The sequence below is a fragment of the Sus scrofa genome, chromosome 3, assembly GCF_054392235.1.
Source record: "Sus scrofa isolate SSC_HxYL_T2T_F1_AM1 chromosome 3, Sscrofa_HxYL_maternal_Yorkshire_Landrace_v2.0, whole genome shotgun sequence".
Taxonomy (NCBI): Eukaryota; Metazoa; Chordata; class Mammalia; order Artiodactyla; family Suidae; genus Sus; species Sus scrofa.
The window spans coordinates 30,623,696-30,649,853 of record NC_139385.1 but is presented as its reverse complement, the minus strand read 5'-3'; the positions used below and the strand labels follow the sequence as shown (position 1 = coordinate 30,649,853).

The 26,158-nt window shown below is 45.2% G+C and overlaps 1 long non-coding RNA gene across 12 annotated transcripts in view; it reads left to right on the top strand.

Moving 5' to 3' along the window:
- Positions 1-26,158, top strand: part of LDAF1 (lipid droplet assembly factor 1) — a 37,101-nt gene that overhangs the window by 6,638 nt on the left and 4,305 nt on the right. For 6 of the 12 annotated variants that reach the window (XR_002342388.2, XR_014840692.1, XR_002342384.2 and 3 more), the window contains 3 exons: positions 2,536-2,704; positions 5,420-5,558; positions 10,860-11,762. This is a non-coding gene — a long non-coding RNA (lipid droplet assembly factor 1). Of the gene's footprint in view, positions 1-2,535; positions 2,705-5,419; positions 5,559-10,859; positions 11,763-12,941; positions 15,691-16,955; positions 17,139-26,158 lie in introns of those variants that run through there. The other 6 variants (XR_014840693.1, XR_002342385.2, XR_014840689.1 and 3 more) reach the window with 3 other exon arrangements.

Below are 26,158 nucleotides of genomic sequence, written 5' to 3'. Positions count from 1 at the left end.
CTCAGTGCCCTCTCGTGAGCCCTGTTGCACCTCATTGTAGCTTTTCCTTGGGTACCAGCTTCCATTGCCTCTCTCTGCAGCTTGCACTCTTCTGTTCCTCTTGCACACTTCTGTTCACGGGGACAGACCTGATGGCCCTTCAACTCCCCATGCCTCCTGTGTTCTCAGCTGAAACCCTCCCTGTCAGGGACCTAGTCTTAGGAGTGCCCGATTCCTAGGAGGAAGAATCTGTTTGACCACATCACCTGGATCCAGGGAGGTGGCACCTGGCCCGGTGCTGTTCATTTCACTGGTATAAACATGGCTTCAGGGGCCCCCCTGCTGTGGAAGGGGGCAGTTTTCAGAGAGGGGGAAAGGGAGATAGAACATGGGCTGGGCAGATGCCCCTCAGTGGTATCTCTTTATGTGGATTACCTGGGACAAAATAGTTTTGCTCTCATGCTGGCCTTTTTTCCTTCTGCAGCAGAGGTTTTGGAATTACCTCCTTGCCACCCCTATTCCAGTTCTGAATCACAAAGACTGTAATCTGGGAGAAACTGTCACATAGCACCTTGGACTTGTCATTACCAGTCATTTTAAATAATCCCCCTCTGTTGTCCACCCATCTGGTGGCAAGGGTCAGTGGACACCAATTATCTTTTGCATTCTAACACCAGGGAATTAGCCTGTCTCTTAAATAGTTCCAGATGGAACATTCATGTCTTTCAATACTGGCCATGTTGTCCCTACTTTGGAACCTCCCATACCTGTGTGCATTTTATCTTTCTATTTTATTTTTTTGTCTTTTTAGGACCGCACCCATGGCATTTGGAGGTTCCCAGGCTAGGGGTTGAATCAGAGCTATAGCTGCTGGCCTACACCACAGCCACAGCAACGTGGGATCCAAGCCGAGTCTGCAGCCTACACCACAGCTCACGGCAATGCTGGGTCCCCAACATACTGAGCAAGGCCAGGGATCTAACATGCATCCTCATGGCTGCTAGTCAGATTCATTTCTGCTGACCCATGACTCCTTTTGTGTATTTTAAAATAAATCATCTCTGACCTTGGGCAAGTTGCCTAGGCTCATTGACTCTCCATCTCATCTTCTCTAAAATAAGCAATACCGAGCTCATAGGTTTGTTGTGAGGATGATCTCAGATGTTGTTTGAGAAGGCCTTAGCACAGAGCCTGGCACATACTGATGCCCGTCTGTCCTAGCCTGGCATTCTTGGCTTCTTCAGCATTGCACTAGGCCTGTAAAATCTAGATTAGATAACCTGTTCGTTTCCAGGCTGGGAGTGGAAAATGTTACTGAGGAATAAGCTATCCCGCTTCCATCCCTTGAGAGCACTTGAAATAGTACTTGGCGCTTGAGTATCTAATGAATGTTCTGTTATTATGAGGCATAACTGCATCATGGCCTCTCCTTCTGAGACAGACTGGGCCAAGCAGGGCCATCCTGCCCAGGAGAAGACAATTGTTGGGCTTAGTTGCATCTTAAATGGGTCTCTCTGCATGTCTGAATGACTGTTTTGGGGATGTAGGCTTAGAAGAGGCAAAGAAAAAATTAGATTTCTTGAGGCCTGAAAAAGAGACCATTCCTGCTTGTCCCTTCCTTGATCCCCATGCCACACTGTCCCCACATCGTGTTGGGTTTTCTTTTCTCATTCCACTGCAGACTTCAGACTGCATCTCCCCATCTTCCGTCTCTGCCATCAGCCTAGTTTTGGCCATCCCTATCTCGTGCTGGTTCCTCTCCAAATCTTCCTCATTGTGTCTTGCACAGGACTGCCAGGTTCATCTTTCAGAATGATCCCGTTGATTGTATCATAGTCCTGCCCAAATGCCGGCAGTTTGCTTCTTGTTTTTTTTTTTCTAGAGAAAGTTTGAGTGACCACTTCCCAATGGAAATATTGTGTGAGCTACATTTCTAATAGCCATATTAAAAAACATAAAAGAAACATGTGAAATTAATTTTAATTATATATATATATATTTATGTTATGTTTTGTTTATTTTTAGGGCTACACCCACAGCATATGGAAGTTCCTAGGCTAGGGGTCAAATCATAGCAGTAGCCACCAGCCTGCACCAAAGCCACAGCAACATGGGATCCACGTCTGGGGCGGGGCCAAGATACTGCACTTCTAGCTCCCAGGTGATGCCAAGTAGCTCAGACTTAACCTGTCTGTGCGTCCGTGGCCTCAGCTGTGAAGGGAGTGGCCAGTTGTACCTGTGTTCCATCAGAGCTCACATATGCCCAGGGCGCCTTCTGAGAGTGTGTGCAAAGCAGTAGAGCAAGGCCCAGGTCCTCCCTCCTTTCACAAGACTTGAGGTTGGGTGGGGCCCTCAAACTTGCCACCTGTCCAGAGCTGCCTTAAATTGTTGCTGGGCTGACTCGTGTCTTGGGAGGATTGTTATTTTTCTTCTTACTTCTGGGCCTTCCAGCTGCACGACCTTGGTAAGCTTCATGACTTTATACGTCCTGTTGTCTGGACAGATCCATCAGTCTGGTTCAGATGTATCATTCAGTCCTGCTCTTCTTGCCTGCAGGTGGTTGCCTTGATGAAGTCTCCGGTGGGTCAGTACCTGGACAAGCATCCTTTTCTGACCCTCACCTTGCTGGTGTTTGTTGCTGTGTCAGCCGTTCCTGTTGGCTTCTTCATACTCCTCGTGGTACTTACCTCCCTGGCTGCTTTTGTGGGAGTCATATTACTGGAAGGTATCCGACTCAGTTACTCCCCGCCTTGGAGAATGACTCACTAGGGATGACAGTGTTTATCAGGCACCTGCCACTCTTTGTTACAGGGTCCTATTCTTGTCAAAAATCACATCGACTAAGGCAGCTTATCAGAGTCGTTAAAACACAGATTTGGGAGTCTGTATTAGAATCCCACCTTCACCAGTGTGATTTTGGACAAGTCATTTACTCTCTCTGAGCCTGAAATTCTTCATATGTAAAATGGAGCTATAATACTACTATCTCAAAGGATTAAAAGGATTGAAACTTAGAGTTCCATAAAGTAGTTAGCACAATCCATGGCATAGAGTAGCTTCTCCATGTGTGCTAACCATTGTCATTAAGCAGAGAAGACATTCAGTCCACAGCTAGTTAGCGAGAGCACCTGTCGCATGCCAGGCAGGGGCCTTGCTATGTACTGAGGTTACCCCTTCTCCGTCTTTCCTCCTCAAGTTCCACTTCCCGTTGTCAACTTCTCCCTGAGTTGCCAAGTTAAAATTACGAGAAACCAAATCTGGTTGGCTCAGTGTACCTTTTCAAATCAAATCACAGTCCACAAAGAGGTGGTTGCCATCTGCTCAGGTGATCACTTCCGGCCCATTCTATGGCTTCCTAGAGCTAAGAGCACCCAGGATCACTTCCCTACCCAGAGGATTGTGGACAAGATAATTTATACTTGAGGAGGAAGTCAGGCATGCATGTCAGCCAGATACAGGGCAGCAGAGTGTTTGTTCAGTAAATAGTAATGGATAGATGGACAAAAGATGAGTGAGTATTGTAACAAAAGGAAATTTAGAAGGAAATAAGGGAATCTTTACATTTTTGGTAGCATCCTGCAGGGCTTTACAGAAGATGGAACTTTGAAGATGGATGACAGCTTTGCCTCAGGGTGAGCAAGGAAGGGCTTTCTAGATAGTCCACTTTTAGAGCAGTGGTTCTGCAATCTGAATGTGCATGAATCTTACTGCTTTTTGAACACGCAGATTTCCATGTATCATCCAGAGGTGGTTATATAGGAGGTATGGAGTGGGGTCCAGAAATCTGAAATTTTTTTTATTATCACTTAATGAATTTTATTACATGTATAGGTGTACAGCAATCATCACAACCAAATTTTATAGCATCTCCATCCCAAACCCTCAGTGCATCCCCCCACGGCCCCCCAACCTGTCTCCTTTGGAAACCATAAGTTTTTCAAAGTCTGTGAGTCAGTATCTGTTCTGCAAAGAAGTTCATTGTACCCTTGTTTTAGATTCTGCATGTAAGTGATGGCATTTGATGTTGGTGTTTCATTGTCTGACTGACTTCACTTAGCATGATAATTTCTAGGTCCATCCATGTTGCTACAAATGCCGTTACAAACGGCTGAGTAATATTCCGTTGTGTATATGTACCATATATTCTTTATCCATTCCTCTGTCGATGGACATTTAGGTTGTTTCCATGTTTTGGCTATTGAAAATAGTGCTGCAGTGAACGTTGGAGTACATGTGTCTCTTCAAGTCATGGTTCAGAAGTCCGAATTTCTAACAAGGTTCCCTGATCCATCTCATTCTGAGACAGGTGGTTGTTGGCCATCCTTTGAAAAAGACTGATCTAGGATTTTGTAAATCTTTATGAAAAGGCAGCACATCTGTTTACATTCTGTACTTTCCTTCCTTTCCAGGGTTCATCCCTGAAGCTGTCCCTGTGGAGTATTAGGCTATTTGACCACTCAGGAGGCAAAGGGAAGGATGTCTGCCATGCAGCATTCTCCGTGGTGTTAGTCCTACATTGGAAAAAGGAATTTTGTTAGGAGGGAGGCAAGGGAAAGTGTGCTGGGCAGACAGAAACCACCACAGTCTGTCACACCCACAATAGTCATTTCGTTGTCACGTCAACACTTAGAAGTAGTTATTATATTTTTTTCATGGATGAGTGAAACTAATGCTCCAGGAGGCCCAAAGTCACACCATAAATGAATTAACTGGGGTCAAACTCAGGCATGTTAGCGCTGAAAAATCCATATTCTTTCCATTATACTTTTTACTGTTTTCCCCCCATAGACCATATATTATGAAAAATGTATTTTCTCTGCACTTATTAAATAGTAATTTATTAATATTCCCATTAAAAATTTAGATGGTGGGTAAAATGACCATTCAGACCTTGGGGTTACTGCGTAGTAGTTGCCAGGCTGGCTTGTAAAGGATGTAATCAAAAGTTATGTTTAGATCTTACTCTGTTTTGCCTGCATAGCCCTTATTCCCTTAGATTGTAGGTAAGAGTAAATGATGATATTTGTTAGGCGGTTTGAAACATTGGACGTGGTTTATCACTGCCCTTACGGCCTTGGCTCACTGCTTCTAGAGGATTCCACTGGGGGCCTCTCCTGAGCTGAGGATGAGGGGGTTTCAAATTCAAACACCTATGGGCAAGACAGGTAATAAAAGTGAGCAAAGTGGTCCAGGAACAATACAGGTGGGAAGGGTGGGGCCTGGAGGAAACTGGAGGGCCAGGCAGTTGTTGCCATGCAGTGATGCTCACCGGAGTATTGGGATTGCCTTCTTTTTAAGCGATGCCACAAGTCTGGATGTTTGTGGGAAATCTCCCCACTTACAACATCTCAGTTAACAGTTGCTTTAAACACAGTGGCACAGGGTCTGGCATTTGCGGTCTGTTTTAGTTGAATGACTTTTTCGACGCGCTCTCCTCTAGGCCTGGTCATCTCTGTGGGCGGCCTCTCACTGCTTTGTGTCCTCTGTGGCTTGGGCTTCGTGTCACTCATCATATCAGGGATAATCACCGTGTCCTACGTGGTGGTCTCCAGCCTTGTCAACTACTGGTTTTCTCCCAGGTAAATGCATGTCAGCGCAACAATTTAATCCTAACCATTTGGCGGGGGGGGATTTTCACAAATAATCCCCTAACCCTACCGAGTGTCTTGAAACAAAATTCTAAGAGGCATATGTTTTCTGTAGTTCCCCAACACATCAGATATCGAATGGGAATTTACAATGGAATTTCCACAGCAAAAACTATTGCTACTGTCATCAACCACACTCGGTAACTCATTTGTTGTCATGGCAACTCTACGAGGTAGTTATTCTTAATTCCTTTTAAAAGATGTCCTTTTTTTTTTTTTTTTTTTTTGTAGGGGTTGGGGATCAACAGGAAAACAATGAACTGTTATCCTACCCAGCAAGCATGTGCCCCAGGTGGTACAGGAGCTGAATCTGCTCTTCTCACAGCCTGTCTTGATCCCCTCCGCCCTTCAGAGTGTGTGTCTCACCACTCTGAGTGTGAACCTCATGGTTGAATGTACTTCATGGCTCCTAAATTCCTCCTGCTTCATCTGGGGCTTCCACTGAAGGGACAGTAATCTATTTAAATGCTGGAGAGAAAACTAGCTGTGTCGAAATACTAGTATATCTGTCTATAATGAAGAGATTATCAGAGGTGATTTTTTTTGGATGCTCAACTTTTGTCCTTTTGTACTTGTTGACTTTAGAATCTAAGTCCCAAGTGGGGTGTGACTTCATTATGCTTCATTTAAGCTCTTGCTGAATTGATGACAGTGGCTAATACCCATCAAGCACTTGCTTTGTGCCAGGGGCTTCTTATGCCCTTTCCAGGCCTCAGCTCATGTACTGTGCACACCCTGGGAGGCAGGTACTAAGCCCATTCTGTGATAAGGAAAAGGAAGCCAAGTTCCAAATCAAGAGAGTGGCAGATAAGGGAGTTATTAAAGGTCAGTTAACTCCAATCCCTCTTAACCAAGATACAAACTGACTCTAAAACAGGGATCAGAAACACTTTCTGTAAAGGTAAATATTTTAGGTTTTGCAGGCGATGTGGTCTCCTTGTCCTCACTCAGCTCTGCTGCTGTTAGCCCGAAAGCAACATAGATGCTAAGCAAACAAACAAGTGTGGCTGGGTTCCAATAAAACTTTATTTACAAAAGCAGGCAGCAGCCTGGATTTGGCCCTAGGGCCATGGTTTGCCAACCCTTGCTTTAAAAGAACCTCTGTCCTGAATTTGGTTTTTCCACAAAATAGCTCTTGAACTTTTTTACCTCAAATGATTATCCTCTTGTTACTCATATGCTGAAAAACAAAATATGAAGTGGGTATAACTTAAAATTGCTCAGGAGTAGCTCTTATAGGATTGCTTCTTTGATACCCTTGGTGTTACAGTCCTTGGAGCTTCTTATAAGTTGTCTTGATCACTGTCCATCTTAAAGGAGAAATATTGGCTGATTTTTTTTTCTTATTCAATATTTTATTATATTCACCATCTGCCTATTCTTGCAGCAGTATATCAGCAATAAATACTGAAGTTTAAATAACTGGCGGAGTCCTCCCTAATATTCTGTATTAGGGTCTTCCTGGTTATTCTTGCATATTTTTATTTTTCTAAATTTTAAAACTGTTTTCCCAAGTTTCAAAAGAATTCTATTAGAATTGTATTGGGCTGTAATCAATTTATAGGTTGCTTTTAGGAAAAACTGTCATCTTTATAATATGTGTCTTTCAGGCCAGTAGTATGACAGCCTTTCTATTTATGTAAGTCTTCTTTCTCCCTGGGCATTGTTTCTTAGTGACCAGAACTAGTTTTTTTTTTCTCAAGAGACTAGGTTTTTTTTTTTTTTTTTTTTTTTTTTTTGTTACTAATCCTGGCTGTGAGAAGCAACTTCAACAAAATAAAATCATTTGATGTTGAGTCACCAGTACTGGCTGATTGAAGCCGATGTTTCTAATCCAGGATCCCTCCCGCCTCTGAATCCTTCTCTACAACTATAGCCCAGGAATCTAAATGCTATAGCAGAATCTAAATACCTGTTTCACAATCAGCAGATGGAAAAAGGTATCCAGGATATGTACTCCATCTCCTATCCTCCCATAGTCCTCCCAACCAAAGCACTTACACCTAATTTTTCACTAGGGCAGGGATCTCAAGCTTTTTATTCACTCAGGACCCATTTTACCTTCTTAAAAATCATTGAGGCTTCTGGAGTTCCCGTTGTGGCTCAGTGGTTAACAAATCCGACTAGGACCCATGAGGTTGCAGGTTCGATCCCTGGCCTTGCTCAGTGGGTTAAGGATCCGTCGTTGCCGTGAGCTGTGGTGTGGGTCACAGACGCAGCTCGGATTCTGCATTGCTGTGGCTCTGGTGTAGGCCAGTGGCTACAGCTCCGATTGAACCCCTAGCCTGGGAACCTCCATATGCCGTGAGAGTGGCCCAAGAAATGACCAAAAAAAAAAATTATTGAGGCTTCCGAAGAGTTTTTGTTTATTGTAGTTTCCATATCAATAATTACTCCATTGGAAGTTATAACCGAAATTTAAAAAAATATTTATTCACTGAAAAGAATAGCATTTCCTATTGATATAAGTAATATGTTTTTATGAAAAGTAACTATTTTTCAATACACAATGAAATGAGTGAGTGGCATTGCTTTACATTGTGCAAATATCTTTAATGCCTGCCTTATTAGAAGTCAGCTGTTTCTTTTGTGCATCTGCATTCATTCCATTGTGATGTGTAACTTTGGCTGAAGTATTTGAAGAAGGCTCAGCCTCACAAGTGTGTGTTTGGAAAAGAGGAAAAGCTTTTTCAAATAATTATTAATGTTCTTTCATAGTACACCAAAAATCACACACACACAAACACACACACACACATACACACACGAGTTCCCGTTGTGGCTCAGCAGGTTAAGAACCTGGCATAGTGTTCGTGAGGTTGCAGGTTCCATCTCTGGCCTTGCTCGGTGGATTAAGGATCCAGCGTGCCACAGGCTATGGCTAAATTGCAGATGCAGCTCAGATTGGTGTTGCCGTGGCTGTGGCATAGGCCAGTAGCTGCAACTCTAATTCGACCCCTAGCCCAGGTATTTCCATCTGCTGCAGGTGCTGCCATTAAAAAATAAATAAATAAATAAGTGGTAGTTTCTTAAAGGTTAACTGAAATGTGAACTTTTTGTACTTTGTAATAGTAAAATTTACTGATCTATATAATACTTTTTACTAGATCTTTTACCCATGATTTTGTAACTTCATAGGCTGGTCATTTGGAGAATACTGGTTTGTTGAGTCATGTAGATTTTCCAAATATACTATGAAAAACTCCTGGGTTTTTTTGTGAGAGAATGAGTGAAAAGGTGTATAGCATGTGACACTATTATGAAAACAGTTATCACTTGAAAACCCTTGCACCAGTGAATTATTTAAAACTCAGGAAACAAGGAGTTCCCATTGTGGCACGGTGGAAATGAATCCAACTAGTACCCATGAGGATGTGGGTTCGATTCCTGGCCTCGTTCAGTGGGTTAAGGATCCGGCATTGCTGTGAGCTGCAGTGTAGGTCTCAGACGCAGCTTGGATCCTGCATTGCTGTGACTGTGGTGTAGGCCAGCAGTTACAGCTCCGATTCATTCAGTCCCTAGCCTGGAAACCTTCATATACCGCGGGTGTGGCCCTGGAAAAAAAAGAAATACATTTGCTTCCTATGTGGGTAAACTAGCCTTTGAGAAGAACAAACCATGCTGCTTTGTTATGGGGTCAGTCCTCCCCGGGACTGCAGTCTCAGGGAGCTGGGGAGCCAGCACAGCCTGTGTCTACTTATAGGGCCACCACATCATTACCTCACTTCACACTCTCTCCTGAAGTTCGGAGGCACTTCGCCTCCTCACATCTCTACCTAAGAAGAGATAAGGTTTCCTCCTGCATTTTTGTTCTCTAATTATCAGGTAGGAATGCTTTGGTGGCAAGTGAAGAAAAACCTAAATAGATAATGAGCTTAAACAAAGAGGGATTTATTTTTATCGTGTAGCAGAAAGCTGGGGATAGCCCAGTGCTGGTACAGCCACTCTGGTGTCATCAACATACCAGGCACTTTCTGCCTTTCTCTGTCACCATCCTTTAGCGCATTGGTTTGTCACCTCATGGCTGCAAGAAAGCTGCTGTGGCTTTGACTACATCAGCTACATTCAAGGCAGGATGAAGGGTGAAAAAAAAATGAGTCTTCCTCACCAAGTGAGTCCGATCTTTTTTTTTTTTTTTTTTTTTTTTTTTTTTGTCTTTTTTGCTATTTCTTGGGCTGCTCCCGTGGCATATGGAGTTTCCCAGGCTAGAGGTCGAATTGGAGCTGTAGCCGCCAGCCTCTGCCAGAGCCACAGCAACGTGGGATCCGAGTCGTGCCTGCAACCTACACCACAGCTCACGGCAACACCGGATTGTTAACCCACTGAGCAAGGGCTGGGACCGAACCCGCAACCTAATGATTCCTAGTCGGATTTGTTAACCACTGCGCCACGATGGGAACTCCAGAGTCCGATCTTTTTTATCAAGTAAAGGAAATCTTTCACAGGACCTCTCCCTTTCTTACCTCAGCTGACTTCCGTGGCTGGGAATGTTGGCACCTGGCCACTCGGACTTGGAAGGGAGGCTGGGAAATGGAGTGTTGAGTTTCCTCAGCCTCTCTAGCATAAACCCACCAGGGGAAGGACTTTAGGAATAGGTGTTGGTCTACCCAGCTCTGTTGAGTCATAATTTCTTTCCCTCATGGGGTATCAGTGTTAGCAAGGCTACTTGAAATTCAGAGAGAAGCCATAGGTCTAGTTAAGTTAATATCAATAGTCTCACTTCCCTCTGAAACCTACCATCACTGGGATGAAATTTCTCTTCTCCTCTGCCTCCATCTTCCTTCTGTTAAAGATGTAAAGAAACAGCCAGCCAGCTAATTAGAATTTGAAGGTATGGGTCTGAATCCCAGCTAGGTCATTTTTTTAGCTGTGTGATCTTGAATAAGCTGTTCAGTGTCTCTGTTCTCAGTTTGCTTTCATTGGTAAAATCAGACTGCTTTTCGCTCTCCCTTTCTTAATGGATTGTCCTGAAGACACAGACAATAATTTGGGAAAACACAGCATCCAAATTAGAGCAGGGAAATGGATCACGAACCCCACCCCTAACTCAGTCATTTCAGCCTCTGTGCCCTCAGTTTCTGTAAAATTAGGGTAGACCCAAATTTGCTGTGGCTGCCAGAAGCAGCCAAAATTAAGCCAACAAAGAATGTTATATATCCAGCCATGTACACTCTCAACATTGTTCTTTCAAGAGGCCTTAGCGCTAACCATGTCCTCTTATTACCAAAACAGACTGTTGACACAACACAACTGCAGTGGCGACTGTCAGCTGCCCAGGAGGTCTGCAGATTTAGATGGCCTCCACCAGGAATGACCAGCTGAATGGAACCAAACTGATTTTCCAAGCAACTCTGGAACGCTGTCGGGTCATCCTTGCTCCTTGGGGTCATGACTCAGAAGGGGCCCAGTAGTCAAGCACTTCCTGGAGGTATCCTCTTGCTTTTTCACTTGTAGGGTCCTGTAGTGGGCAATTTGGGGAGTCTTGTTGCTTTGGTCTCAGTTCCATCAGCTAACAGACTCTCACATGGAGAATCAACAGAGAACTTCAGTGGCTCAGCGGCTCCTCCCAGGTCTCACTTCCTTCTCCCCAAAGATGCAGACCTGACCTTGGCAGAGTCCTGAGCCTCTAGAGGCCAGTGACTTGACCCCAAAGGCTCAAATCTTGTAGCCGAGGGCCCAATTTAGGGCAGCCGCAAAGTGTTTTTCCTTTTTCTTTCTTCTTTTTTTAAAAAATGAGAGCTGCTTACTTCTTCACTCATTTGAAACAAAAGGTGGGGGAAAAAAAATCCCAAACAGAACAAACTCTTTTGCCTTACCAGCTTTTTATCAAAGCCAAATAATATCTGGGAATAATGGCCTCTCAGTCAAAGTTAAAAAGTAAGAGTCTACGCTTTTGGCCAAGAGCATTTTTTTTCTAAGTGCTAAAGATATGGTTTCCACTGTTGAGTATTATTAAGTGCTGTTACTCTTTAAAATATTTGCACTTGATACTTTGGTTTTAAGGAACTTGTCTTGTTAAGCCCTGTCTTCAAAAAGTCCTGTGAACATGCTATAAACAACTAATTTTATATGGGGTTTCTACCTTAGTGGTTTATTTTCTGTAGCAGTTTATTAAATAAATATTTATTTAGATGATTTTTTAAATTTACTGTTTATTTCAGAATACCCCTTCTCTAGATATCAGACCCATTTATTCCTTCACATGTCAATTTCATGGCAGATCCTGGGTCATGAGGTTTTTTTTTAGTTACTAGACACAAACACTCAACTCAAAATGGGGAGTATTTTCAGCGTTGAGAACTTTACACATGGGGAGGGATTTGTTTTACTGAACGAAAAAGCCAAGAGGTAGGTCTTAAGCCCTGCAGCACCCAGGGGCTCAAGTGTCTTTAGCATCTCCTCTCCCTTCCTCTCTCAGCACTGCTTTTCTCAGTGTGAGCTGGTCTTTAGGCAGGCCTCCCCCATGTGGTGGTCCCAGCAGCTCTAATTTTATATCAGCCTTGTAGTCAACACTCTATAATAGGAAAAGAAGCTGTTCTTTTCAATAGTACATTCAGGTTTTCTGGGTTTGGCTCTGACTGGACAGACGTGGGTCATGTGAGTAACCCCGAACCAGTCACAGTGGCCGGGGGGCGGGGGGTGGGGGTGGGGAATGAATATGCTAACAGGTCAGGGCCGGGACCTGTGTGCATTCAGGCGCCAGAGGAGGGGGTGGGTCAGCACCCCCCCACCCGCCGCCCCACTGATTCAGCATGGGGGGGTGCTGGAGTACATAGAGATAGGAGGAGGATTCCAAAGGAATATCACAAGAAAAGTAAATACATGCTGAGCCCACAAAAGCAAGTTCTTGCTACTCAATAAAGGCCTTCATTTGGCACTTGAACTTTTCTGTATCCCACGACAGTCACCCACACCTGTCACTGAAGGTGCCTTCAACTCTATTAGAGAACAAGCACTGCCTCTTCCTGCCGGTACATGGGAGTATTAACATTTACAGTTACTGTGTTTTTTTGTTCTTTTTTTTGTCTCTTTGCCATTTCTTGGGCTGCTCCCATGGCATATGGAGGTTCTCAGGCTAGGGGTTGAATTGGAGCTGTAGCTACTGGCCTACACCAGAGCCACAGCAACGCGGGATCCGAGCCGTGTCTGCAACCTAATGCCACAGCTCACGGCAACGGCGGATGCTTAACCCACTGAGCAAGGCCAGGGATCGAACCTACAACCTCATGGTTCCTAGTCGCATTCGTTCACCACTGAGCCACGATGGGAGCTCCAACCGTTACTGTTTATTCAATGTTTCTCTCTTACATGCAGGTGTCTGCTATTAACTGTTAAAGCTAACTACTGCCCTGCTGTGTTCTGAGGCTTCAGCAGTGAAGAATGAAAAGTCCCCTGGCTTAAAGTTACTTTCTAATGCAGGAGTCACTTAACCTGCCATCTGTTATTGTACATCCGTTATCTGTTGTTGTATAACAGTTGACACAGAACATGTTTTGTTACTGTAAATTTTCAGTGTATTAGGAGTACAGGCTTGGCTTAGCTGAGTCCTCTGCAAGCCGGCAGTGACAGTGCTGCCAGGGCTAGGTTCTCATTTGAGGCTCGCCTGGGGAAGGATCCACATCCAAGCTCACGTGGTCATCGGCAGCATCTGTTTCCTTGCTGGCTTTGGGACTGAGGCCCTTAGCCCCTCTCATAGGACATCTCACAGCCTGGCAGGCTGCTTCTTCAAAACCACCAGAGAAGGGGGTCTCCTAGCAAGCTGGACATTACATTCATGTAACACATAGTCACATATGCATAATCACATGCATACTCTCACTTTCACTACGTTCTGCAGGTTAGAAGCAGTCAGGTCCTACTCACATTCAAGACAGGGGGATTTGTACCACAAGTGGGGTCATCAATTTCTGCCTTAGCATCCACCTACTACAACAAGTAAAATGTAGGTTATGATAAGTGTACGGAGGGGCGTAGAAGGGGCAGGCCGTGTCAGCCACAGCATCTTCACAGAGTCAGAAGTTGCCACCATGCCAAGAGCTGGGGGCAGGTGTTCCTGGAAAAGGACACAGCCTCCCCAAGGCCTGGAAGGAGCTTCATGTGTTTAAGAAAAAGAAATGAGGAGTTCCTGCCATGGCTCAGCAGAAACAAATCTGACTAGCATCCATCAGGACTCAGGTTCGATCCCTGGCCTTACTCAGTGGGCCGAGGATCCGGCATTGCCGTGAGCGGTAGTGTGGTTCACAGATGCGGCTTGGACCTGATATGGCTGTGGTTGCGGTGTAGGCCACAGCTACAGCTCCAATTTTACGCCTAGCCTGGGAACCTCCGTATGCAGCCCTAAAGCAAAAAAAAAAAAAAAAGAGAGAGAGAGAGAAATAAGTGATAGCAGTGTGGCAGGGCTTGGTGAGCAAAGGATAAGTGGAGGAAAGACAGGAGTCCATCATGCCGGTTCTTGTTGGGTAAGAAATTTACAGCAAAGAAAAAAAGGGAAGATGAGGAATCTTCCCTTTATAGTTACACCTTATGTGAAGAGAGGGACATAATTAGATTTTTTTAAATCTTCTCTTTGCGTTAAGAGGGTCATAATTAGAGTTTTAAAGATCATTTGTGGCCAATGGATTGGGAGTCAAAGGGCCAGTTAATAGATCTGCGGAGGTCCAGAGCAGAGGATAGTCCAGGGTGATGCAGACCTGCATTTGGAGAGCCAGCAGCACTTGGTGATGGATTGTATGTGGCCAGGAAGGAAAGGGGGGGAGCAAGGAGGGCCCTTCGATTTTTAATTTGAACCAGGGAGTAGGAAGTGATACTGTTTCCTGAGGTGGGGGCTGGGTGGATATTCAAAATCTTCTTTGCTCATATTCAGTCAAATATGCCTTTTTGACAGCAAGAGAATATGTCAAGGGGATGGTGGCTTAGAGGGGAAGTCTGGGCTGGGGCCACAAGATTTGGGAGTATTTTCAGTGCTGAGAACTTTACACAGCCTTCCTATGGAATGCTCTCTGGAGAGTAGCAAAGAGTTAGTTCACTTTAAAACATTTCTGATCACATAAACATCCTTGCTTCAAACTCTGCATAGTGCAAGGTGCATTCTCAGTGCACTTAACACTTAAAAGTGCTGATTCCTTCCTTTCTTTCTTTCTTTCTTTCTTTTTTTTTTTTTTGTTTGCATTTTAGGGCCACACCCACAGCATATGGGGCAAATGGAAGTTTCTATTCCCAGGCTAGGGGTCAAATTGGAGCTACAGCTGCTGGCTTACACCACAGCTACATCAGTGCTGAATCCAAGCCTCATCTGCAATCTACACCACAGCTCACAGCAACACCAGATCTTTAACCCACTGAGCAAGACCAGGGGTCGAACCCTCATCCTCATGGTTCCTAGCCTGTTTTGTTTCCACTGCGCCACGATGGGAACTCTTTTTTTTTTTTTTTTTCCCCTTCCTTTCATGGAGACTAGGTTGGGTTCTTAACCTGCTGAACCACAATGGAACTTCTTTTCCTTCCTTTCATGGATAAGACCTATCACAAACTGCACCTGCTGGCTTCTCACTTTCCATATCCTCTTAGCCTCTGGATTTTAGAGGTGAAACTAAGGTTCAGAGCTGAAATAATTTACCAGTTCTGTTCATAATTGTGGCATCTAAATCCAGGCTTTGCAGTTCCAGCTCTGTCTGCCACAGTCCCTGGAGCCTGACACACTCCCTGGAGCCATTGCCCATCAAACAAAATAAAATAATGTACAGAACCCAGCATAGTGTCTGCCACAGAATAGGCCCATAAAGAAGAGTTGTCCAAGGGCCCAGTGTACCATCATTTAAAACTGGTACAGGGGCACGTGAAAAGCCTATGTTTAGCCACGCTTGGAGGAAAGGTGGGACTCAGGTTATTCAAAAGATATCACTACCGAGATAGAAGGTTAACCATGGGGAAGAGAGTCAGTAATGCTGAATTAGCTTTGTATGGTAACAGATGGTATCTAGACATATTGTGATGGCCATTTTTGTAATATATATGGACGTTGAAACTTTATATACCTGAAACTAATATAATATTGTGTGTCAGTTATACTTCAGTGAAAACAGGTATTGTTGGGAGTTTCCTTTGTGGCTCAGCGGTTAGCAAACCCAACTAGGATCCATGGGGATACAGGTTTGATCCCTGACCTCTCTCAGTGGATTGAGGATCTGGCGCTGCCGTGAGCCGTGGTGTGGGTTGCAGAAGCGGCTTGGATCTTGCATGGCTGTGGCTGTGGCTGTGGCTTTGGCTGGCAGCTGTAGCTCTGATGTGACCCCTAGCCTGGGAACGGGAACTTCCATATGCTGCAAGTGCAGCCCCGCCCCCCCCCCCCAAAAGCAAAACAAAACAGGTATTATTGGCCTTTTAGGCATGGTTAAATATGTTTCTGATGTGGAAAGGTAATCCCCAGAGCAGCAAAATTGACTTTAAGCCATCAGATTATTACGGTGTCAGGATGACTGTAGGTGTTTGTTTTGGTCACTTGTCAGGTACTATCCTAAGCCCTCCACACGTCAGTACACGTTCTCAGTCAGTCCTCCCTGCCACCCATTTTAGAGATTCGGAGGCTGAAAGCCTGAGAGGTTAAATTGTCTAGGGGCATGAAGAAGCAGCAGCGGGATGCAAGCCCAGTTTGCCCACTCTGGTAACCAGTATGTCTTGAAATGTTAACACCTCCACTGCCTTAAGTCCTGGGCTCTGGACTCCTGCCCTAGGAGAGGTCTGTGGCCGTTCCTGTGACCTCTGCTGCGGTGTTGGCTAACTCCAGGGATCGCTGTGTTCATAAGATGGAAGGCGAACAGTTGGTTTCTTCCAGAGTCGTGCACATAGCTCCCACCTCTGCATGGTTTCTCCCGTCTGCTCCACGAAGATCAGGCGATTCAGCCCAGATGTTGTGACACCCTGGCAAGGTATGGTCTGGCGTGAGTTGTCAGAAGGTTGTGGTGACTAATGGTACTTCACGTATGTTCGGCTCTGCCTCTTGGAGCAGAAGATAAAAGGTGGAGCTAGAGAGAAGGGGTGGAATTTGAGGACATCCCACTTTCTGTTGCCTATGCCACAGCAACCCCAGAACATGTGTGTGTGCAGGTGCACACATAGCGTGAGTGATTAATATGTGTGTGTGGACACACATATATCATGAGTATGAAGCATGTGTGCACACACGCACACACACACACACATGCCCTGAGTGATTGCTAAGGATTGTGACAATTATGAATTATTGAAGTGCTTTCTGTGCCTTCCTGGGGGAAATGTAGGAGGTGGGGATTACATCCAAACCTGCCGTGCCTCTTGGATACGTCATTATAGTGAGTATCATCCACTGCCTACACGGGAAACGTTGAAAATCGATGTTGGAGCATTCCACTCTGCACCTCCCGTTTCCAAACATTTCCACCTTCCACGGTCCAGCTCAAGGCTCATCCCTCAGTGAAGTCACATGTCACTTCTGGACACTGGTTCTACACATGCGGGCCTTGTGGACCAGGCATGGTAAGCAAATGACAGTTTCTCCGGGCGTGATTCCTCAGCCTGTAATGAGAATGCCACCCAACCTGAGTCTCTGGGAGACTGAAGCAGGTGATGTCTAAATTATAAAAAAGGAATCTCTAAATTTATAAAACTACAAAGTACTAGAATGATCACATCCTTGCTCTACTGGATTGTCTCTTGTTTGCTGCTCTTCACTTTTTAGGGCTGCACCTGTGGCATATGGAGGTGCCCAGGCTAGGGATTGAATCGGAGCTATAGTCTTCAGCCTACACCACAGCCCCATCAACACCCGGACCCGAGCCACGTCTATGACCTACACCACAGCTCACAGCAATGTCAGATCCTTAACCCATTGAGCGAGGCCAGGGATGGAACCTGCATCCTCATGGATGCTAATCAATTTGTTTCCGCTGAGCCATGACAGGTACTCCTTTTATGTATGTATGTGTGTATTTTATCTTTTCGCCATTTCTCGGGCCGCTCCCACGGTATATGGAGGTTCCCAGGCTAGGGGTCTAATCAGAGCTGTAGCCGCCGGCCTACGCCAGAGCCACAGCAACATGGGATCTGAGCCTCGTCTGCGACCTACACCACAGCTCACAGCAACGCCAGATCCTTAACCCACTGAGCAAGGCCAGGGATCAAACCCATGACCTCATGGTTCCTAGTCGGATTTATTAACCACTGCGCCACAACGGGAACTCCATGTATGTATGTATTTTTGCTACTCCCTTATATTTGTCCTTCCATCCGCCTTCCCTCCCTGCCCCCTCAGTGCTAGCTAGTGCCCTGAAAATGGAAACAGTGTCCGTGTCTTTCACCTCGGGTAGCCCAGAACCTTATACCTAGAAACCCCTGAACGAGATTTTGCGTCGACTAGACAGACTGAGAGGACTGAATATTAAGCAGTTCTTCATCGGGTGACTCTTCCCACCCCCACCTGGGGACATTTGGGGGTGTCTGAAGGCATTTTGGATTGTCATGGCTCAGGGTGTGTGTACAGGGGATGCTGCTGGGGTTAGTGGGTCAAGGCCATGGATGCTGCTCAACGTTCTACAATGCACAGGATAACCCTTTACGACAGAGAACTCTTAGGCCCAGATGTCAGCACCAAGGTTGAGAAACCCTGATTTCAGCAGATGGGAAGCATGAAGACCATTGGGCCACACAAGAGCTGGGGTGGGGCTGGAGAGGGCCAGGTCTGCCCCAGAGCCCCTGGTTATGCTAGTGGCTTCAGGGAGACAGACCCCTTCACATTCGCGAAGTATTTCAGGTCCTCAAAGAACTTTAACATTCGTTATCATCTTTGACCTTTCCTAAGAGTCCTGAGAGGTCCTTCTCTTTTCATTTCCATGCCCTGCTTGTCAGTGGGCGGCAGAGGAAGCTGGGCACACAGGCAAGTCATTTTCTGAAGGTCTCAGAGCTGGCTGGTGACTGAGCCTTTAACCCACTGTCAGATGGCCTACTCAGGCATTCTTTCTCTGCCCTCTGCTTTCTGCTAAAGTGGAAGTTATGAGGGTGAGACGTCAGGAAGGTAAACTACTTGACATTTGGGAATCAGAGAGCCATCTGGGCTAGAGAGAGCATGGGCCCCTCGGCTGGGGCAGTTGATGTAGACAGGCTTCTCAAAACTCAGGAGGAATATGCTCTACTAGTCCCCATGGCACCATTTAGGTGCTGGAACTTCAAGCCCCATTTGAGTTTCCTAGAGAAAGTGCTTGAGGGAGTTCCCGTCCTGGCTCAGTGGTTAGCAAATCTGGCTAGGAACCAAGAGGTTGCGGGTTCGATCCCTGGCCTCGCTCAGTGGCTCGGGGATCCCGAGTTGCTGTGGCTGTGGCGTAGGCAGGCGGCTACAGCTCCTGTTGGATCCCTAACCTGGGAATCTCCATGTGCTGCGAGTGCAGCCCTAAAAAGGACAAAAAGACAAAAAAAAAAAAAAAAAAAAAAAAAAAAAGAAAGTGTTTGATTTCTGAGTCACTAGAGGGCACTCACATGCAGGTGATCTGAAGGTAGCTCAAATGAGAAGCAACAGCACTGAGACCTGGAAGAAGCTTCAGACTGTGCTTCATAAATGTTATGTGCATGCATACAAGGGCTTACAAGGCAGATTCTGAGCCTGCAGGTCTGGAGAACGACCTGAGTTTCTGCATGGCTCGCCAGCTCCTGGTGAAGCTGTTACTAAACTAGTTTCGTTTGCCCGGCAAGCGCTGAGACGCTGAAGTTTACAGGAGAGAAGGGGTTTGGTCACACAGCAGCCAAGTGAGGAGACCTGGGAACTGCCTCCTCAAAGGCACGTGGCTAGGGATATTTATGCGTGGAGACTAGAGCGTGATTGAAAGTGGGAGGGAAGGTGATGGGAGGCAGGAAAAGGCGAGAGGATCGCTGCTCTGCACAGGCACGTCTCAGTTACATGCTTCTTCATGGGACACATGTTCAGAAAATGGTGGTGGTAGCATGATCTGTGGTGGAATTTTTGACCCTCTGACATCAAAAGGTCACCCATCAGACACTCATGCAAGCCCGCTTGAATTGTTGGTCTCAACAGGTTTGAACTGGGCAAGCCTAGCTTCATGGTCCTGAAAAAGCATTTAAGCCACCGTTACTATAGTGACCCTATATGAGAGGCGTTATCCACAGGTGGCCATTAAAGGAGTGTTGATATCTGTTGTCCAAGCTTTGTGACGTTTGGAGGGTATGAAACTTACAAAACGATTAAAGCACCTCTGGTCCTCTTGGGCCTTGAGGGATCCAGAGCAAAAAACAAAATGTGTTAACAAAAGCTTTTTTTTTTTTTTGGTTTATACACATTTGGCTATTAACTCAAAAGAAAGCTTATACATAACTTGGTGTATTTTTATAAATGTAAATTATGGCCATAAATTTTCTTCTAAAAATAAGGGTTCTTTAAACCGGAATGATCTCAGATGATTTTACCAACAAGAAACAAAATGTCTCCCTTAAAAAATAAGAATACCTGCCATCCCATTAAACATGAAATCCAGATACAAATGTCCTAGGTTTGATTTAGGAAACACAAGGAATTAGTTGGGAATCTAGGCTTTCTATGTTTTACTCTACCATTCTCAGAGAGCATTTTTTTTTTTTTAAGGACTGCACCTGCGGCATATGGAGGTTCCCAGGCTAGGGGTCTAATTGGAGCTACAGCTGCTGGCCACAGCCACAGCAACACGGGATCTGAGCTGCGTCTTCAACCAACATCACAGCTCACGGCAACACTGGATCCTTAACCCAACTGAGTGAGGCCAGGGATCAAACCTGCAACCTCATGGTTCCTGGCTGGATTCGTTTCCGACACGTCATGACAGAAACTCCTCAGAGAGCATCTGTAGATTTGTTTCCTCATGGTCACAAGAAGGCTGGCACAGCTCAAGGAATCCCAACATCATATCACCACATCCAAAGGTAGGGAGAAAAGGGTGTAGCCTTACATAATTTTGTTTGAAATGAGGAAAAAGACAGAAATCTCCTCCCAATTTCTTGGGAATTGAGGCTTCATCTTGATCCTTTAGCCCATCAGGTTTCGTGTACGGGTGTATGCCATGTCATTCTGAACAAAGTCAAGTGTTGACTGAAAAACACACAACCTAAAAGTCGAGAATTGTATTTTCTTCAAGGATATTGCTGAGGACTATAGCCCGGAAAAAGCCTCTTAGATAGTTTTGAGGAACTTTGTTGCAAAGAGGTAAGGGATATAGAGAAGATTTTCTGGGGGGGAAAAAACTCAAACGTAGTCAGACATCAAAATATTATAGCTAATCACACAAAACGCATATCTTTGAGTTAATGCTTTTAGTGCTTTTCTATGTGTAGATAGATGCAAGAATCTGAGCTCTCTGAATTTATTTCTTTAATATGCATCTTAACTGTCTAGGGCCAATATCCTGGGTTTTTTTTTTTTCCATCCCGAATTCCCCTCTGGGCACACCATGGGGGCAGCTGCAGTGGCTGATGGCTTGATGGCAGTTAATATTCTTTGTCCACACAGCCTTTGCCATTGTCTAGCACAGTGATCCTTATCCAGGGGCAAATGTCAGAATCGTCTGAGAAGATTGTATTAGAGTCCTCTTCCTGCTGTAACAAATTAACACAAGTTTAGCAGCTTAAAAATAACAGATTTATTCTCTTACAGTTCTGGAGGTCTCCTATTGTTTCACTGGGCTAAAGGCAGAGGGTTAGTAGGGCTGGCTCCTTCTTAGGCTCTGGGGGAAAAATCTGATTCCTTCACTTTTTCAGCCTCTTGTGTCCTGTATTCCTTGGCTTGTAGCCCCTTCCTCTGTCTTCAGAGTGCATCACTCTAATCTCTGCCTCCAGCATCACCTCACCCTCTCCTCTCTGTAGTTATATCTGATTCTGTCTCCCTCTTATGAGGATACTTGTGATTACATTTAGGCCCGCATGGGTAATCCAGATAATCTCTCCATCAAGATCCCTAAATTCATCATGTGTTCACAGCCCCTTGTGCCATGAGAGGTAACATTCACAGGCTCCTGGGATCAGGACATAGAAATCTGGGGGCCGTGATTCAGCCTCCCACAGAGCCTAAACATGCTTAGACCCAGTCTTTAAAGATTCTAGTTTAGTAGGTGAGGTCAGGACATGTATATTTTACAAAATACATGCACGATCAAGAACCTCTCATCTAGCACAGTGTTTGGTTTTTTTTGTTTTTTGTTTTTTTGTCTTTTTGCCATTTCTTAGGCTGCTCCTGTGGCATATGGAAGTTCCCAGGCTAGGGGTTGAATCGGAGCTGGAGTCACTGGCCTATGCCAGAGCCACAGCAACGCGGGATCCGAGCCGCGTCTGCAACCTTCACCACAGCTCACAGCAACGCTGGATCCTTAACCCACTGAGCAAGGGCAGGGATCGAACCCGCAACCTCATGGTTCCTAGTCGGATTCTTTAACCTCTGTGCCACAACGGGAACTCCTAGCACAGTGTTTTAATCAGCCTTCAGTTGTGGTTTATCATAGTATGAGGTTTTATTTAGACTGTCCAGACACTGTCTTTGGAGCACACGTATCAATACATTAACTATCACATTGAACCCCCACATGATTCCAAAGTAGGTTTTATTCTCATTTTACAGATGTGGAAATAGGCTTGGAGACTCTTCCATCTGCCCAAGGTCACACAGTAAGGAAGACGCAGATTCAGAACCCAAGCCCAGCTCTTATTCCAGAGCCTTAAACATTCCACTAAATGGCTTGAAGCAGAAGCAGGGGGCAGGGAAAAAATGTTCAACATGAAAGGGGGCTTCCTAAGGCACACAAGTACATTCCCAGCTCCCATAAACTGCACCATCAGAACTGTCCAGGAGAATATTAGAATCCCAAATGCTTTCATCCTCCTCCTGGCATCTGAGTTACAATTGCAGCCCATCCCTACCTGAGGAGGGAGATTGCAAAGGCAAGTTTGGATGAAGGAGCAGCTTGGGATTTGAGCTCTCTTTCTGCCCACACAGCTCCTCTCAGCTAATGAGGCTGTCTCCCCCATGTACAGTAGGATGTATTCCTTCAGAAGTTGAGAACACCGCTTTAAACAACCCACTCATTCTACTTGCTCCAGGCTACCATGGCAACAAGTGTTCATTCCAGCAGCTGCTCCACACAGCCAGCTTGGCTTTCCTCTCTCAGGGTTCTGCCTCAGCATTTGTGAACACATAAGAACTGACATGCCATGGGGCCACCTTGAGGCCCAGGTCACCTTGATCCTAAATTGTGACCCTACACAAAGAGACCAACTGAAGAACCACAATCAAGGTACTCAATATTGTGGACAAGCTTTGCTAGGGCTCAAGCTGCTCATCTGTAAGATGTCCATTTCTAGCAAACTGTTTTTCAGGGTCTGTATGTGGGTTGGAAAAGGAATTTCCAGACTCACAGCGGGGTGAGAGGTAAATACATTTATTGAGAGAAGAGATGCTGCTAGCACAGCAGGATGACTTCCTGATGATCAGGGAGAACCAAACCTGAGCATGTGGTCATGACTGTTTTTATAGCCAAGGAAGAGGGGAGAGGTCTTAGGATACACCAGCTGACCTGCTGTTTGGTTGGAGAAAGAGGGGTTTTACAATACACTTGCTGGTTGTTTGTACGCATATAATGCCCCTATAGGGGTGCATACCTCTCCTGGTAGAAGGTAAGATGGAGTAGACCAGGTTGCTCAAGGCGGAAGGGGGCATTAAAATGAGATGGGTGGGGCAATAATGATTTGGTAATTCTTTTCTTGGCCAGAGGCTTTGAGTTTTATATCTTTGGAGAGGCCTTGAAGTCCCACAGTGTTTTTCAAGTTGTGGATAAGGTAAATTATCTTCCTAGTGTTGCTGTAACGAATCAATACAAACAAAATGATTTAAAACGAGTTATTTTAGGAGTTCCAGTCATGGCACAGCAGGAACGAATCTAACTAGGAACCATGAGATTGTGGGCTCAATCCCTGGCCTTCCTCAGTTAGTTAAGGATCTGGCATTGCTGTGAGCTGTGGGGTGGTTTGCAGACTGGGATCTGGCATTGCTGTGGCTGCACTGTAGGCTGACAGCTGTAGCTCTGATTAGATCCCTAGCCTGGGAACCTCCATATGCCGTGGGCCTGGCCATAAAAAAAGCAAGACAAAAACCAAAAAACGACAAAAAAAAAAAAAAGTTATTTTACATCTCTGGAATTCAAAAGTCCAAAATGGGGCAGCAGGACTGTGTTCTGGGGGCTCTAGGAAAGAACCCATTTCCTTGCCATTCCCAGCTGTTACAGGCTGCCCACATTTCCTGGCTTGTGGGCAACGTCATTCTAACTTCTGCTCCCACTGAGACAAATGTCCTGACTCTCCTGTGGGTTTTAAGGGAGGCTTGTGCGTGGGCCCACTTGGATAATCTTCCCATGTCGAGACCCTTAACCACATCTGCAAAGTCCATTTGGGGCCATGAATAGGTAACAATATTCAGTTTCAGATTGGGATGTGGACATGTTGGGGTAGTCATTATTCAGGCTACCACAGAGGGTCAGGAAGCCATTTAATATTTTTAAAAATGCAGTACATGCAATTTTTCTGGTTCTAATATGTAACATTAACGGGATATAGTCACAGAAATTATGAAATCCAAGACTACTTGTTTCAATGGCACATTAATGCCTTATTCTTTTATAAAGCAACATCCAAAGAGCAGCCTTGATGAGAACTTGAAATTTTTTTTGTCTTTTGTCCTTTTAGGGCTGCACCACAGCATATGGAGGTTCCCAAGCTGGGGGTGGGAGAGGGGGGTCTAATCGGAGTTGTTGCTGCCGGCCTATGCCACAGCCATACCACACCAGATCTGAGCCATGTCTGTGACCTACATCACAGCTCACGGCAACACCAGATCCTTAATCCACTGAGCGAAGCCAGGGATTGAACCTGCAACCTCATGGTTCCTAGTCAGATTCGTTTCCGCTGCACCACAATGGGAACACCAAAATTCTGATCTTATTACACCAGGAATATCACACCTTCTCCAGAATATCAGTGCAGTTGTTTCCTTCCCCATACCAGGGTTTAGTTTTACCACACAACTCTTAAAAGGATTTAGAAATCAAATGTGCTGAAGAAAAGGCAGCAGGATTCAATATTCAAGACTTACAGGGAGTTCCCATTGTGGCACAGCAGAAACAAATCAGACTAGAAACCATGAGGTTGCAGGTTCAATCCCTGGTCTCACTAAGTGGGTTAAGGATCGGGTGTTGCCATGAGCTGTGGTGTAGGTCGCAAACATGGCTCAGATATGGCTGCAGCCCCGATTTGACCCCTAGAGTGGGAACCTCCATATGCCACAGGTGCATCCCTAAAAAGCAAAAAAACAAAAACCAAAAAAAAAAAAAGGCAAAAAAACCCTTATGGTTTATCAGAAGATGACCAAGTGTATGTGATATTCAAGGTTTTGAAAAACGCAAGAGTTTCCTCAAAACTCGCAATTGAGGGGTTAAGCCCAAACACTAAAGATTACCATTCTACTCACCACCTCCACCATGTACAGAGATTTCAAAGCTTTACAACTTTTTTTTCATAGCAGAAGTTCTGGTTTAGCCCCATACTTCCTAGCTGAAGGATATGAGTTAATATAGATATTGGATATCTGGAATAGGGTCTGTTGGAGGGACAGTGTGAGGCAGACTAGTCATTTGACATAGGTGACAGCCCAGTTAATGGGGTATCCTCAGGAGGAATTAATAACCAAGCACTACATAGGGGGGAAAGCAGCTCTCCAGGCTCAGCTTAGAGGCTCACGTTCGGCTGTGTAGCTTTAATGAGGCCAAGAATGTTGTAACTGCATTGTAACTGCACTTAAAGGACACTAGAATATTATATTCCTTTCCTTCCTCTAAAGGAGATTGCTGGTCTTTAACTGGACTGAGAGTACATGGAAGAACAACTAAATCCCATTAAGTTCTCAGGGAAAGTTACTCAGTGAACAGAGTAATTGAGTTAGAAATACCTAGGAATAGCAACAACAACAAAAAAGACAAAAAGACAAAAAAAAAAAAAAAAAAAAAAAAAAAAAAAAAGAGTTCCTGTCGTGGTGCAGTGGTTAACGAATCCGACTAGGAACCATGAGGTTGCGGATTCGGTCCCTGCCCTTGCTCAGTGGGTTAACGATCCGGTGTTGCCGTGAGCTGTGGTGTAGGTTGCAGACGCGGCTCGGATCCCGCGTTGCTGTGGCTCTGGCGTAGGCTGGTGGCTACAGCTCCGATTGGACCCCTAGCCTGGGAACCTCCATATGCCGCAGGAGCGGCCCAAGAAATAGCAACAACAACAACAAAAAAAGACAAAAAGACAAAAAAAAAAAAAAAGAAATACCTAGGTATGGAGTTCCTATTGTGGTGCAGCGGAAACAAATCCAGCTAGGAACCATGAGGTTGCGGGTTCGATCCCTGGCCTTGCTCAGTGGGTTAAGGATCTGGCGTTGCCATGAGCTGTGGTGTAGGTTGCAGACACGGCTTGGATCTAGCTTTGCTATGGCTGAGGCGTAGGCC